This window comes from Oreochromis niloticus, linkage group LG23 (assembly GCF_001858045.2).
Source record: "Oreochromis niloticus isolate F11D_XX linkage group LG23, O_niloticus_UMD_NMBU, whole genome shotgun sequence".
Lineage (NCBI taxonomy): Eukaryota > Metazoa > Chordata > Actinopteri > Cichliformes > Cichlidae > Oreochromis > Oreochromis niloticus.
Genome location: NC_031986.2, coordinates 44,753,670 through 44,765,105, shown reverse-complemented (window position 1 = coordinate 44,765,105; position 11,436 = coordinate 44,753,670).

Here is an 11,436-nt window from a genome sequence, read left to right as displayed (position 1 = left end):
AAATGTCCCTCTGCAGCCGTTGCATCGTGTCTGGAACGGGCCATGTCCAGTCAAGCATGTGCACACGTTTGTGCCACCGATTCATCAAAAGGTTAATTTATGAATTTTTGGAAACAATGCAAAGGCGCATAAAAAGATGAAACGGCCTCTCTGAAAGGAGAGCTGGCACCGGACGGCGGGATGAGCCGGTCGGTCAGTGGCTCCTATTGTGATGCTAAACTGAGCGATTTCAAACAGAACTTGCCGACAACACAATTAAACCACGGCGAATAAATAGACGTTTCAAAGTCCGCTGGAGACAAAAGAACCTCAGACAGAGACACAAACACACAAACTGGGAAAGGGGGATGGAAGGTTGGATGAGCTGTCATGACTGGATTGGACGATATGTGGAGTCTCTGTTTATGTGTGTGTGGTTTTGGTGTGCATATGCATTTATGTGTGTCTGTGGTCGTGTGTTTGTGTGTGAAGCGGGGGGTTGTTGTGAACCCGTAAGAAAAGGAGCAGCGAGGTGGAACGGACAGGGACGTTGCACTCTGCCTCTCCACCCAAATATCGGCATGCGTCTGCTGGCCTGAGACCCCCTCAGCTGGGGGCCGTGCCTGCTTTGGACAGGAACAAAAGGAGACGCCTTGATGACGCGTTGGCGGGGGGAAGCCCGATCGATGGATCAATAAAGGCCTTCTGGGCAGCTCAGATCTGAGCGGAGAATAAAGGAGCTTTAATTCTGAATTTAAAACGCTACAGAGGGGAATAAATCAGCGCTATCTGTCTGCATCAAGATTGTTCAAGTGCTTAAATCTTCATCTTAAGATGCTTCAAGGTTTCCTATGATCTTGAGATATTAACGTGAATGGCACCGTTATAACTTACCTGGTTTAGGTGACCTGGGTTTGAGGTCATTTCCTCTCACTCTCTCCCTGCTTTCCAGTCTACTGTCCTGTCAATAACATTTAAAATAATCCCCCAACCTGCAAACAAAAACTTGCAATAGTTTTAAACAAAAGTTACAAATATGTGGTCCAAGTGCAGACGCACAAGGGGAATTTCTGCATGTGCAAGTTTGCCAGGACTGAAAAAAATCAGCAGAAACTGCAGAAGGGAGGAAACTTCACTCCTTCACTCTTACACAAGTCTCCCTTGTTGCACAGGCACAAATCAATCTTCGTCAACCGTGCCCCGCCTCACCTCTATCTCGTTTTACTACTGAGAAAATGACCACAAGCCTGTCCAGCCTTTAAGAGTATACAATTACCAAACAATGCCGTCCCCTGTCTCTGTGTCTGTGCCGTCTCTGCTACTGGTGTAAAATTTGTCCTTCTGTCCCCCCCCCCCCTCCATAGCTGTGGGCATCTCTGCTGGCAGCCGCTCCACAGCTTCAGAGCTGGCTGGGTAAGCAAATGAGGAGTAAACAGAGTGTGAGACAGATAGACAGCCAGTCAGCCAGTCTAACCACTGGAACGAATGCAGGGGTTGTCTCGTCTCTGCTTTCTGTGTGTGTGTGTGTGTGTGTGTGTGTGTGTGTATGTGTGTGTGTGTGTGTGTGTGTGTGAGGGGCTCTGAGGAGCTGACAGGTCGGCTAGAGCCAAGCACGCAGAGCTGAATCTCCTGAGTTAAATGTGTGCTGGCAGCAGACTGAGCCATATGCAGAGTGTTGTGTGTTTGGAATTTAAAGTAAATATACATTAAAAAACAGGATATTTGATTTAACGAGGTGAAATTTAGTCTTAAAACTAGAGGTGGTCCGATACCAATATCGGTATTGGTACCAATATTGGACTGATACTGCCGCGATAGGATGGATACTTGGTTTCTATCCTCTTTAATTATACACCTACTATACTGTGTTAATTTTTTATTTTGGGGGGGACGTGAAAACATTTACCTGAAACTATGAAAAATGTCTAAAGCTGTTTGTGTGTAATTTATTATAGCCTAAAATCACAGTGATCATTATTGTTGTGAGTTAAAAGTATGACTATCGCTGTTATTGGTAACGGCTTGTTATTTACTTACTCGTTGTTTACTTAGTTACTCCTACATGTAAGCTTTTATTACCTCCAGTCTGCAGCTTTGTGAAAGCTTTTATTTAATTGCATTTTTAGGTAGAGTTTAATGAAATCCAATACAGGTGTTCTGCCATGACGTTTACTTTCAAGAAGCCTGTAATCAGCTTCTGTTGACGTCCTCCAAGGTTTCTATAAATGGAAAGAACAATAAAAAGTAAACACCTATGCATACAGTGTTGTTTGGCACCTTTAATTAAGATCTCAGTGACAAACACACATGCTGTGCAGCTGAATTTATGCATCCGTGGTATTGAAAAAACTCCATTCACATGTATAAACATTTCACTCTGCGTCTGTTTCTGTAAACTTGTGCTAGCAACCTGTGACCCTCCCTCTCTCACTTTCTCTCCACCAGATTAATTTGTGAGTGTAGTGAGGAAGGGAGGGAGATGTGAGCATTGTGATGGAAGGGCGCATTCAGACTTGCCACAGAAATAGCTGTTTACACAATGGAACAATTACCCAGTAAACTGCAGGGGAACGAAAGGAGGAGAGGACAGGAGAGGAGAGGAGGACACAGCCCACCAAAGCTTTCAGGTCTTTGACGGGCTTCATATATTTGCTTCCTTGCACTCAGACTCGAGCTCCACCAAACAAGCGTCTTGCGTTTTACTGCTATTTGCCTGCAGATTCAAATTTCAAGTCGCCATGACGATAACAACCCCTGATTGTGGGTTGGTCCAGACTAAATGGTACTAAGTGCTGCACTTACTGTAAGTACAATTTTGGGGTGCTGTATACATACTCAAGTATTTTCATTTCCTGCTCGTGCTTCTACTATGGCGGGAAAACGTTACACTTTTTATTCCTCTACATTTATCTAACTGATGATATATAAGAAAGGAGATATAAATTCATCCATTCTTAAACATTGGAGTTGCAGAGGTCCTGCAGCAAAACCTTAACTCTAACCGATCCTATGACGAGGCGAGACGCAGGATTTAACCTGGACACGTCACCGATCTGTTGCAGATATTTAAGACTTTGGTTTTTGCAAAGCTGTCTTTATACAGCACTAATGCTGCTGGCACGTGCAGCACAGCGACGGTTCCTCTGATAGCGTCTTGTGGTTTCATTCAATTAACTGCACAAAACAGCAAAACTGTGAGAAAAGTGCAAAAACTTTTATTGATGTTTTTCAGCTTTTCTCCTTTAAGAAGATATGATTTCAAGCAAAAGTTCTGTATAAAATGGGATATTAACAAAATGTTTGCTAAAAAAAAATCGATAGAAGTATTTTGTAGATTCTTCTCCTCTGCTTTGAAGACAAAGGTGGGAGGACCATGTGAAGCATGTGCGTTGGTAGAGGAGCGGTATGCAATCACGTCACTATGGCTACGTTCACACTGCAGGCGAAAGCGCATCAAATCCGACTTTTCTGACCCTACGCGACCCATATCCGATCATGGTATGACAGTGTGAACGGCTCAAATCCGATCTGGGTCACTTTCGTATGTGGTACTGAATCCGATACATATCCGATGTTTTAGAAAGCGACTGCTGTTTGAACGGTCATGTCGCATTAAATCCGTCTTTTCCGTCACTGACACGAGACAGACGCCAATTATCAGCGCCGGAGAAGACATCGCGAACGCTTCCTGGCCATCCAGTGTAGATGTCAGTGAAACTGTTGGGAAGACAACTTTGGAGAAACGTGAACATTTTATTTGTACTGTATAATCTGCAGATTCTGACAGAAATCTGCAGATTATCCTTTGAAGCACAGCTCAACACGGGGACAATTTCATTCACAGGAAAAAACACACAATGGCTTCATCCGCCGATCGTAGCCGATGAGCAAAGACTGTGGGCAGAGCAGAGTCGGGCCAGCGGACATTCCAGGCAAGCCGGGCATTTTTGGATTCGTGTGGTACAAAAAGACGCCTTTCTCTTCCTCTACCAACTAAAAACACTGCAAAGCTCCTTTTTTCATCTCATGAACTGAGACTTTATTTCATGTAATTGCCATTTCCTCTGAGTCTCATTAATACAACAGAGAATTCCCAGTCGGCTCGGAGCGAGGCTCAAGGAGGGGGTTGCACAAGGTTGGGTCGGCATGGAAGGGGTTGATAGGTTGCCTGAGGTGACAAATTTATGCTCACGCACATAAAAACACACACACAGCCTCTCCAATCAGAAGCCCCCTTTTGCTCAGAGAGACGAACATCAAAAGCATCATCCACAGCCTGATGAGAAGGCCTCGGAGGCGGAGCAGATTTAAACCCGCCCTCTCTCACACACGCACGCCGCAGAAAGTCACACCCAAACAGAATTATGAAAACAGACCACAAGCGTGCGTGCGCGCTCGAGGCGACCCCTTCTGCTGAGCCGTGTCTGGCTGACCACTCCGGATGAGACGTGACACCGAGGATGAATAATACAATAGAGAGACACTCAGATGTGTCAGCAGCATCTGTCTGTGTCTGGGCCTGACGTGTGTCGTCCTCCCTCCTCATTCACAGCAGAGCGCAGAGGCTTATACAAAACTAATGAAGCAGACACGCTGTATTAACGCACACTGTCTCATGGATGTATGCACACATATAGAGACAGACAAACAAGTGTGAGTGCAGAAGGTGCCATGTGGCAGCATCGTGACCTGCATCTCATCTCAGACCCCTCAAACTCCCCTGAGAAGCTCGCTCTGCTTTTGATATACAAAAATGATTTCCCAGTCAGGAGGAAAGGCCCGGCGGAGGCCGGCCGCTGCAAGCAGAAGGCAAAACGCTGAATGATTCATGACAAATCTCACTGTAGCTGGGTGCGTTGTGCAAGGAGGAAACTGAACTGAGGAGGTTCTGTTCAAAGAAGGCGATGACCCAGCTGCTGCTGTCTGATTGGTTACACACAGCATTTCCCAAAGGGCCGAGGGGAGGAATGACAGCTCGAGAATAAAGAGCAGAAACAGCAGGGAGAGGTTTTCTTTATTAACAGTAGAGCAGTCTGCCTTTGTGTGGAACAGGTTTGGGTGCAAGTTACAGTAGATGACTGAGCTCTCCTTGGGAGCTGAGAGACATTAAGGTATGATCCTACTTAATGCCCCGCGACACTGTGCCAAAAATCGATGACATTTTAATGGCCTGAAATAAGATCCATGGATCAAAAGAGACACTGTGTGTTTGGGTAGGTAAGATTTAAAGTCTGCTGTTCACATGTCTGCACGATGAAGAGTGATTTCACAGCTGACAGTGTCGCCTCTGTTGCATAAGGTAAATTCTGAGGTGATGAAAACCTCAGGACACACACAGCTGTGTTAACTGTGCCGGAGGTCAAGAGGCGAGCAAAAGATACTTGGTGGCGTCTGCCTGTAAACTGAACTTTGTCTCTCTTTGTCTAATAGAAATGAAGCTTGTGGTTAAGTTCAGGAAGAAAGATCTGTAGTCAGTCATCTGCCTGCTTTTGTTCTTTACATGACTACCGCTTTCCCACGCTGTCAATCTCAGTACCGACATCATTATTCTAGTCCAATCATCTTCACGCCCACCTTCTTTGAACCAATCAGGCACCGCTTCTCATGGTTTAAATCAGTGCTCCTCCTCATCTCCACCTCAGTCTTCATCATCATCATCACCATCCTCGTCTAGACTCTGGGTGGTCCTGCCTTAAACCCTGTCCATCACCGTGATGGGTCATCAGAGTCAAATCGCCATCTATAGTGACACGATAGCATCACACAGCTGCAGACTTGTCGTACACCTTGTGAATCTTCTGTTGAAATCAGTTTTCTGTGGAGGCCATTTAAGCCCAGTGAACTCACTGTGAAGTTCAAGAAACCAGTTTGACATGATGTGAGCTTTGTGACACGCAGGCGTCAGAAGACATGTGCACTGTGGTCAACAATAGTCAGGTAGAGTGTGACATTTAAACAATACGTAATTAAGCTGTGCCGAGACCAGATGCATCCATGCTTTCCTGCTGTTTATGTCAAATTCCGATCCCACCATCCCAAATCGAGACTCATCAGACCGGGCGACTTTTTCCAAGCTTCTATTTTGCCTAATTCTGGTGAGCCTGAGGGAATTCAGTGTCCTGCTCTTAGCTGACAGGTGTGGTCTTCTGCATTGTGCATTCAGAGATTCTCTTCTGCATATTTTGGCTGTGACCAGTGGTTATTAGAGTTACTGTTGCTTTCCTAACAGCTCCAACAGTCGGGAGATTCGCTTCTCACATCTGGCATCAACAAGGCATTTAAACCCAGAGGGCCGCTGATCACGGACCGATGCTACCAGTATTTAAAGGAGCTGAAATCAGCTGCTCATGATTTGAAATGGATGTTTAACACTTGCAGAAGAAGCCACATTTTGATTGCTTTTCTTTTCAACATAAGATGGAAAAGTTTTAATGAACACATCTGCTAAATTTTCGTTTGCCTATAAAGAATAGGGAATACTTTAAAGGTCAGTCAGCAGCAATGCGAGGCATGACTTTGCTAATGTTTAACTTTAATATCCTGATCTAACCTTAGCCAAACTGCTTTTATTACCTGAAGCAAACTGTATACACCCACATGCAACTCCCTCCCTCAAACATGGGTGCAGTGGCTGAACAAAAGGAACCAGCTCTGAATAAACATTACTCATAGCCGAACAGCTCAGGTGCACGCAGGAACTGATATGCCTGCATCAGGCTGAGGTGTCCTGTGTTATTAGCGCTGAGTTTGGGGGAATTTGCATTATTTCCAGTCTCAGGGCCCGTTCACACTTTTTCAGTCATGGTCTCAGCTTTGTGACAACTTTTCTCATTGGATTTGTAGATTCATTTCTAAACTGCAGGGCTGTAACTATATAGAGGTATTTACTGCAGTACTACTGAGTAATTATATAAACAGATTTTTAGCAACAAAATTATTTTTTCCTGTGTGCAGGAAATCCGCCCGGCTTTGTCCTAGTCTGGTGTTTGCCGTTACAGCAGTTAGTGGCCTTTTGGTCTTTTGGCAGCGTCTGCCCGTCTCCACTCCCCCACTCCACCCGCCTTCCCCTCGTCAACAACAGCCGCCAGACAGCCAACCGATCCTGCCAGCTCTGGTGGGAGGCTGGCGACTGCTCCGTTCCAGCTCCTAAATCAGAGAGGCTGTGTTTAGATCCCCCATGTAGAGCTGAGCTGCACTTGCACTGGGAGCGCCGCTGTCTTCCAGGATGAAGGAAGGACGTGCCGATGCAGTTATTCTCTCCTGTTTATCCTTCAGATTTATAACCCTGTTTAAATCCTCACCTTCTAGTTACATTTATAAAAGACTATGAAACAAAACCCAGAGAGCTGCTTCTGAACGCTGAGACGTACTCAAAGAAAATCTCAAATAACAGACCATTAGCAGGACACAAAGGCAGACAAAGGAAACAGCTTTCGTTTGCTTTGATGGTCTGACTGGAGTGAAGTGCACCGCCTCGGGCTGCATTCTTCGAAACAACAAATCCTCACGCAGAGTTTAAGTGCACCATCAACAAAAGTGCATCTTGTTTACCTGATGTGTACCTGGTGAGAGCGTCTCTCCGCTCGCTTTTATTCCCTTTTGATTTGTTGCACATCACTCTGTGCGTATAAGGATTCCTGCAGGCATTAAAGTTCCCTTTTACCCTACATATACATGCATGCAGCCCCCCTCCCCCTCCACGTCTTGCCATTTACTTGGAAACATAACACATGCTCTCCAGACTTTCAAAAACAACTTTGATAATGGCGAGAAACTTTTACACAAAGCCCCCGGGTCTTTCCAGGGAGAGACTTAGCTTCTTAAATTGCCCACATCTTCACATTCTGACATGAAGAAGGTTTTCCATGCTTGCTGCCAGGAGGCTAATTTGCCTTGGCACCACGAGCATTGGACTTAGGTACCAGAAAATGTGTTTGAATAAGTGCGTGTGTGCGCGTGTGCACAGAGGGGGAAGTTCTTTTTAATTCTTTGAAATGCCACAGAGACCTCCCAGCCACCCTGCATCAGCCCTGAACAATACTGCATCCTGAAACACAGATGAAAAGTGCTTAAAGCTGCGAACAGAGAATCACCTCGTAAAATGTTGAAAGGCTCTTTATTGGCTATGAAACAACTGGAAACTGATCAGCTTTAAGAAGTGGAAACAACGTTCTTTAAAGGAATGCACTTTGGCACTAATGTGATGGAAGAAAAGGCTTCAATCACTGAATTACTCATTTCAGCTTATTCATATAGCCTGGCATAGAGACTAACAATAAGACGGCCAACACAAAGATGAGCTCATCCAACAGATTTCCTAAGCACACCTGTTCAACTGCATGTTAGAGGAATAACATCTAATCAGCCAATCACATGGCAGCACCTCAGTGCACTGGGATATGTAGACTTGGTCAAACTGTTGTTGGTGCCAGATGGGCTGGCCTGAAACTGCTGATCTTCTGGGATTTTCCAAACAGAGAATGATCCGAAAACTGGTCAGAAAAAGAGAAACTATCCAACCGAGCAAACACCAGAGTTTACCCGAGTATCGTTGCTGACCATGACCTTAGTGCGTCCATCTTCTGATGGCTGCTTCCAGCAGGATAACGCACAAAGCTCAAATCATCTCACGCTGGTTTCTTTAACATGAACTTAGCATGACTGTAGTCAAACAGCCTCTAACGGAGCACCTTTGGGCTGTGGTGAAGCAAGAGATTCAAAACTAATGTGCAGCAGCTGTGAGATGAGATGAGATGAGATGAAACTTTATTAATCCCTCGGGTGGGTTCCTCTGGGAAAATTCGGTTTCCAAAAGCACAGCACCGACCTTGTAAGAATACAAGGGAATTGCACATTTCAAGTATTGCACCGTTGACTATTAACAAAAAGGGTGAGAGATGCTGTGAGCATGGAGCAGAGTCTCATTGAGACTCCTTGTTGAATCAATAACACAAAGAACGAAGGCCGTTCTGGGACCCGTCGCAGTACTAGCAGGGTGTATCTAATAATGTTTGATGTTGATTTTGTTCATCTGGACGTAACGTTTTTGTGAGCGAGAGAAACCTTCAACCACTCGTACGAACTTCTTCGGCTCGTGTTTCACCCACTCAAACGTCCAGATGAACAAATCCACCTTTCTGAGTATCTAATAATAAAAGCAATTAAACAACTACATGAGGATGACAAAGCGATGGTCATCATTGGTTCTTTTGATTTCCCCTAAAGCCTCTGACTAACTGTAACAATAGCAAACACGGAGCCGGGCAACGTGTTTTTCAGGTTCCACCTGATGTGCTGAACGGTCCAGGGGAACAAAAGACCCCGCGGACACGGGAATGACTCCGCACTGTTTACTTGAGCAATCGGGTTTTCGGTTTCTCTGTGAGATCACAGTTTCTGAGCCCACCCTTCATCCTTTTTAAAATGAAGCCCTTCTGATGATGCACAGACAAACTGACACCAACATCTGAACCAACCATCCAGATAAGTACTGCTTGTGTTCTCGCACTGTGCCCAGGCTTTAAATTACACGCACTGGTGTTACAGCGGTGTCAGTTTTCTCATCTAATCCTCGGTAAGATAACAGGTGCATTTCAGACTAAACATTGTTTGTAGTCGAGCGCAAATTTGTCTTGGCGAAACTCAGACATGACAATATGAGACTCTAATGTTTACGCTCCTCTTCAACGGGCTGATCTGTGACAATGGGGGCCATTCATCACTTCCTCATATGGTGTAATCGGCACTCGGGCACACGGGAACAAAACTGGACCAACGAGACAGTCGCCGGGCTGTAGCTGACTGCAAAATGCAAATCCTGTGAGCACAAAGGGCGAGTCAGCACAGAGCACACTTCCTTTATAATCCATCGGAGCCTTTTCGACTCACCTGAGGCGTCTCTTCCAGCAGAACAATAGCCCTCCACCTGATCTGATTTCTACCTGGTATAACCTTTTCACCATTTCCCCCGACACAGGGACCTTTGTTGATCCCAGATGAAGGATCAGATGAGCAGGGTTGAAGCAACAATGATTCTCATTCATGTGGAGCAAAACTTCGCTTATAAACATCGTACTTTACAGCTCGTGAGAAACGGTGCCTGCAGAGACATACATGCACACAAGCTGTTTCAGGCCAGTGACCTTCACTGTTCCGCTCTTTATCACTGATAACAGTCAAAACTCAAAATACTGCATCCCGCACAAGCTTCCCTTTCCCAGAATACACCACATCCTGCCAAGAAGGTTATGTAAGCCAAATCTGAAGCAGCCTTGGCTGAGAGACATGTTTTACTGCTGGCTGTGTTCCTGTTATCACCTTGGGTGTTTGAAAAGAGGACAGATAGAGTCTGCTTTGTGTCTTTTCAACAAGAGGATCCTTGTGTCAGCCAGGAGCGATGAAGAAGCCGTCAGATAAGCAGACATGTAGCACATTCCTTCATAGCATTAGTTTCAAACACAGCGAGCAGGACAATGCTGAGGATGCAGGTTTAGAAACGCTGCAGCTGACAAATGAAACGAAAAGGTCACGAGACGGTTTGGGAGAAAAGCTGAAAAAATGTTTTGGCTACAAGACCCCCCCCCCCTGCGTTTGTGTCAGCCTTACAGCATGAAAACATCATGTGTCAGTGAAACCACTCGACCTCCATACTGAAAGCTTCCTTGGCCACATTTTGTGCAGATACTGTTTCCTCTGGACTTTCACGCTCTCATCGATTTGCATGAAATTATTATATCTACCTGTTAAACCATAATCAGCTCAAAGTGGGAGCTGTGGGTTTCACTGGGTGATGCAGTTTGTTCCTCAGCCTGTTTTTTAATCACACCAACACGATCTTAACTCACCACCTGTCCAGATTTGAAGATTTTGCTTTACTGCAATTCATCTCCTCCAAACTGAAATTCAATTTTTGAGGCATTTTTCACACACAGCAGGAGAATAGTGCACAGAGGACAGGAAACTGGTATTAATGCTGGTAGATGTGCACAAAGCCACTGATATCAAAGGGGGTCTGTGGACACATTTAAATGTGTTTTGTCTTTTATGCGGGGAGATAAGAAACCATTTCAGAATAAAGTTCCTCAGTGTAAAATTGTGATCATCATCTATTGTACATAATATCATCACAAGACTCAGAATCTGGAGAAATCTGTGTGTGCAGGAGACGAGGCTGAAAATGAATAATGGATGTCCCTCACTCCCTCAGGCACGACTCTGTGCCTTACAGCAGGCACATGTGAACACGATCATTTCAAATGGACTGAAGAAAAATCTCTTCAGTGATTCAAAGTTTGAAATTCCTTTTAAAAACATGGACACCACGTCCTCCAGACTAAAGACGAGAGACACCATCTGGTTTGTTATCAGCACTCAGTTCAAACGCCTGCATCTCTGGTGATGGGGGTGAATTAGTACCTATGGAATTGACAGCTTGCACATCTGGAAAGGCACCATCAG